The sequence below is a fragment of the Nycticebus coucang genome, chromosome 9, assembly GCF_027406575.1.
Source record: "Nycticebus coucang isolate mNycCou1 chromosome 9, mNycCou1.pri, whole genome shotgun sequence".
NCBI classification, from domain to species: Eukaryota; Metazoa; Chordata; class Mammalia; order Primates; family Lorisidae; genus Nycticebus; species Nycticebus coucang.
This window is the reverse complement of record NC_069788.1, coordinates 26,534,366-26,539,946: the sequence shown is the minus strand read 5'-3', so window position 1 is coordinate 26,539,946 and position 5,581 is coordinate 26,534,366.

The following is a 5,581-nucleotide window of genomic DNA, read 5'->3' as shown; positions in this document are numbered from 1 at the left end:
GTGGCACCCGTGTGAGCGCTCCTCTCCCTCCTTGGCCTTCAACTCTGGGCCATCCCGGGGCAGGGGGCGGGGCTCTGGTTGGTGGAGGGGGGTTGGGTTTCGGGACCAGACCAGTTGTTTATTAAAAAAAAAAAAAAAAAAAAGAGGCTCAATTAACCTGAGTGTGAGGAAAGAAAAGTCATGAGAATGAGTGTTTAATTGTTGGAAGCAGAAATTAGAGTAGAATAAGAAGGGAAGTTAGGGGGAAAAATTTGTTTCTAGACAGGTATATTGCCTGTTCAGCTCAGGTCTTGGAGAAGATTGTGGTTATAAATAGTTCTTTAGCCGAGGAGCGCATGTTTACCAGGACCTGGTAAGTTCTGTAGCACCTCGCTCATGGCACCGGCATTTTTAGGGCCATGTTTGGTTTAATAAAGTGAGGTTTATGACCAGTCTTTGACTATCCAGCCATCATGGGGAGATCTGAGATTAACACACACTCTGGAACACATGCAGGCTGGGGAATATCTACTTTGGAAACACTTCCTGTGGGGGGGCAAAAAATTCAAGGGATTGTAATTGATCACAAGCTTTAAATAGGCACCAAGAGTGTTTAATGGCAGCTAAAAAAGCTAACATGGTATTAGGTGCATTAATAGAGAATAGGTCAAGGAAAAGAAATGTTCTTCATAAAAGGAAAATTATTCTTCTTTAGTCAGAGGATGTCTTAAGCATTGCTTTGCTGCCTCCTCACAGTAAGAATTTACAGCACTCTCCAGAAGATGGCTGGAAGGAAGAAAACTCCGGAAACTGTAGAAGCTGTGCATAGTGGGAACATGTGAAGAAAAATCCGACCAAGAGAGGACTCAAGAGAGATAAGACTGATGCAATCAGGCATTGCGTGGGGGGGGGGGGGGGGGGCGTTGTGCAGCAAAAAGACTCAGTGAAAATATGTATAGCCTAAGATGTCAAAGATTAGGCTCACTGGGTGGAAATTCCAGGGTAATAAATTAAAAATAAGGAAGAAAAGTTCTGATTACAACTAAATTCTAATGATGAAAATGGCAGCCTCGTCAAAGAGCCAGTTCCCTCATATTAGAAGGGTGGAAATAGAAGACAGGACTCTGGGTCTGGCTGGGGGCTTCCACTGGGTCCTCTCTGATGTGTTTTCAGCTCTAAGCCTCTATGATGCTACATGTCCTGGCCTCTCATTTTCCTGACTCCTCTCAACTTGTTGGACAGCATCTGTCTTAGCGATCACTTTTGTCGAATTTAAGCCACACTTTTAGCAAAGAAAACTATTTTGATTTTTTAAAAATTCTTTGTTTCCACCCATCCATCTCCAGCATTGTGTCAAAAGTGAATCAAAGAAGCTTATGTTATGGTTCATATCCAGGCACTCCTTGATTCCACCTTCTTGACTCAGATAAAGGTCTGGAGCAGTGGTTCTCAACCTGTGGGTCGTGACCCCTTTTTAACAACGAAAATACATTGCGGCATTAGGAAGTTTGAGAACCACTGGTCTAGAGCCTTGAAAACTATTTTTACTGTAATAAAAGTCGGCTTTATATCAGTATTTATGATAATGATGATGGAAGGGACTTTCAAGAAGCAGATGTTGGTACCAGTACTACTGTCATCAAGAATTCAAGATTGCTAATTCCTTTTTTACTACAACAAAACTAAGATATTCCATGATTCGTTCCAGTGATCCTCCCCACTCAACCTCCCAAAGTGCTGGGATTACGGGCATGAGTCACCCTGCCCTGCTAAAATACTCCTTTCAATAGAATTATCACTTGAGGTAGAAGTAGGAACACAAGTGGAAGAACAAAAGGCCAAAAGGGAAAATCTGAGAGACACTTCAATTAATAAAGCATTAGTGGAGTGGCTGCCATATGCAAGTATTCAACTACTGCTATGGCTGGTGTGCTGGGAACATGGGGGCATGAAGTGTAGGTACAAAGGAGCCTGGGCCCTAGGTTTTAGTACCTGGTAAGAAATATGGCCTTTATTCTTAAAGCAATGGAGTTTATTTAACATAAAATGAGATTGGCACTTTAGAATAATGCTAGAATAATACTCTAGTATTTGGGGTGTGTGTGTGTGTGTGTGTGTGTAAACTTAATTTCTTAATTTAGGAAATTTCAATTGAATAATATCTTTCCTTTATTAGAATCAATCTCTTTCCCACCAACTTCCCCCTAGCTCACATGTAAGCTCCATGAAGAGCCAGCTCAAATGTAAGTTCCATGAAGTTGAGGATGTTTATCTTTGCTCACAGATGAATTCCAAGTGCTTATCACAGTGCCTGGCACTGGAAGATGGTGAATGATTGTTTAGTATCTGAACGAGTAAATGAATGAATGAATGAATGAATGAATGCATAATGATAAACTGTAGGGGAACTGAGGGAGAGAAACTGAGAGGAAACAGCTGGGAAAGAGGGAAGCATAAAGATGGTGGTGGGGGTCTCCAGGGAGAAAGGGAGCTATGTTTTGTACAGGACACTGTCATCTGAGAGAACAAAGGAATTTTTGGTGGGGTCATGTGACTGAAGGGCAATAACAACAAAGTTGCATAATGGTCCATTTTCAGCTGTTTGCATTTCACTGCTATAAGTGCTCTCCATGGCACAAAAGTTTTAGTAAAATCTCCTATACATAAATGCCTGGGTAGTTGTGCTGAGTGGTAATCAATGAAACATCACCCCCGTTTGCACGGAACAGAGATGGTGGGAGAGCTATGGCTGGGTTAGGAGGGGAGCTCAACAGTGCAGTAACTTGGAGTCAGAAGGGACAGACATGAGCCTGCAGCTCGGGCAGTTCCCTGAAATCCTGGCAAGGGCACAGAACTTCCCAATGGGTAGAAAGGTCAAGACAATCTTATTTAAATATCAAAATATCAAAAAGGCTTGGTGACCTCAGCTGATAAGTGAATTATACCATTCTTAATCCATTTGTTTTCACCAAGAAGGACTGGTTCAGAGATGGGTCACAGGAGACAATAAATGATGTTTCTCATCTTTTATATGGTAGGAGTGATCTTTGCCTGAAGGAGGAGCTAGCTGTTAACTACTCACCAAACAAATGGGAGTAGAGATAGGAGAGTCTGTATTCTAAGAATTTTATGAGAATGATGAGAACTTGCTTTTTCCAGGTGAAATGGAGGCATATGTTTTATGATTTCAAACGCATAGATTTTAAGTAGGAAGCATTAGCTAAGTCCAGACAACAACACAATGTGTTCAAAGGTCTTGTAAAATTCTTGCTTTTGGAAAAGAAACATGAGAACTATCAATGAAGTAAAGACTTTCATGGAAACAGGAGCTAATTCAGTGAATTCATACAGCCTGTTCCAATAACAGCTAGAAGTGCCAATTATTCTTGGGCCATGTTCAATATCGTTAAGAGGTTCTTGACGTAAGTGACACTTGCAAACCACATGCTCTGTTGTGACATTTTGAAGACAGCACTGCCATTTTTGGTATAAAGATACACTTGTAAAGGAGAAAACAGTCATTGTAAGCACTTCTAAAAGTACGGCATAGCTTTCAAAATACAGAATGCATGTTTCCAATGTTTGTAAGATTATATTAATAGGGCTGGTTTTAGATATCAAATAATTTGAAAAACCTACATATGAAAGCTGAAGTCCAACTCTCATTTGGTGTAGCACCATCAAAGAGTCAACCCTTTTAAAATATAGAAGCCTATTGTATAGAGAACTTGCTTTCCTGACAGAGTACCTGGCTTTAAAAAAAGTTAGAAACTGGCTTACATGGCCATGTTGGGTTAAAATGAGTTAAGGCTCTTTATTAACAAGTTTGGAATGTTGTGTTTCCTCCACCATTTGCCTTTTTCTTATCATGACTCTTCTTTCCTGACTGACATGGCCTTCTTCTCTGCCCATCCTATAGGTGGTCTGCTGATTATTTACTGTGTTATGCAGAAGCTTTGTTCTCTATTTGTCTATTTTTTATTTTATTTTATTATTTATTTATTGGCAGTTTTTGGCTGCAGCTGGGTTTGAACCTGCCACTGCCGGTATATGGGGCCAAAACCCTACTCCTTTGGCCCACTCTATTTGTCTATTTCTGTTTTTGTTGCCTGTGCTTTTGAAGTCTTAGTTATGAGTTCTTTGCCTAGACCAGAAGACATTGGACTTATTCCAATATTTTCACAGTTTCAGTTCTCAAAATTCAATTCTTTAATGTATCTTGATTTTTGCATATAGTGAGAGATAAGGATCAAGTTTCAGTCTTCTGAAATTTGTAGCAGTCTAATTTTCCAGGCACCATTTATTGAAAAGGGTGCCCTTGATTTGGTCCTTGACTAGATAATTATTGGTATACAGAAATGACACTGATTTCTGGGTATTCATTTTTTTCTTTTTTTTATTGTTGGGGATTCATTGAGGGTACAATAAGCCAGGTTACACTGATTGCAATTGTTAGGTAAAGTCCCTCTTGCAATCATGTCTTGCCCCCCTAAAGTGTGACACACACCAAGGCCTCACCCCCGTGGGTATCCATTTTGTATATTAAAACTTTACTGAATACATGTATCAAGTCTAAGAATTATTTTGTGTAGTCTCTAGGGTTATCTAGCTATAAGATCTTATCAAAGGTGAATAGGAATAATTTAACTTCTTCCTTTCCAATTTGGGTGCCTTTTATTTTTATTTTTCTCTTACTTAATTGTTCTGGTGAGGACTTCCAGTACTATGCTGAATAAAAGTGATGAAAGTGGGCATCCTTCAGAGAAGTTTCTCTTCAAGTCCCTTGCCCACTCTGAGATGGGATCACTTGTTCTTTTCTTGCTTATACGTTCGAGTTCTCTGTGGATTTTGGTTATTAAACCTTTGTCAGAGACATAACCTGCAAATATCTTCTCCCATTCTGAGGGCTGTCTGCTTGCTTTTCTTACTGTGTTCTTGGCTGTGCAGAAGCTTTTCAGTTTGGTCAGGTCCCAGTAGTGTATTTTGATGTTGCTTCAATTGCTCAGCTATTTTCAGCTATTTCTTTTCTTAGAGTTTCATAGTTCTCTTTATAGAGATCTTTCACGTCCTTTGCTAGATAAATTCCCAAATATTTCATCTTCTTTGGCACTACTGTGAATGGGATAGAGTCCTTAACTGTTTTTTCAACTTGACTATTGTTGGTATATATAAAGGCTACCAATTTATGAATGTTGATTTTGTAACCTGAGATGTTGCTGTATTCCTTGATCACTTCTAAGAGTTTTGTAGTAGAGTCCTTAGTGTTTTCCAGATATACTATTATATCATCTGCAAAGAGTGAAAGTTTGATCTCTTCTGACCCTATATGGATACCCTTGATCGCCTTTTCTTCCCTAATTGTGGTGGCTAAAACTTCCATTACAATGTTAAAAAGCAATGGAGACAATGGGCAGCCTTGTCTGGTTCCTGATCTGAGTGGATTCCAATTTAACTCCATTCAATATGATATTGGCTGTGGGTTTGCTGTAGATGGTCTCTATCAGTTTAAGAAATGTCTCTTCTATACCAATTTTCTTAAGTGTTCTGATCATGAAGGGATGCTGGATATTATCAAAAGCTTTTTCTGCATCGATTGAGAGAA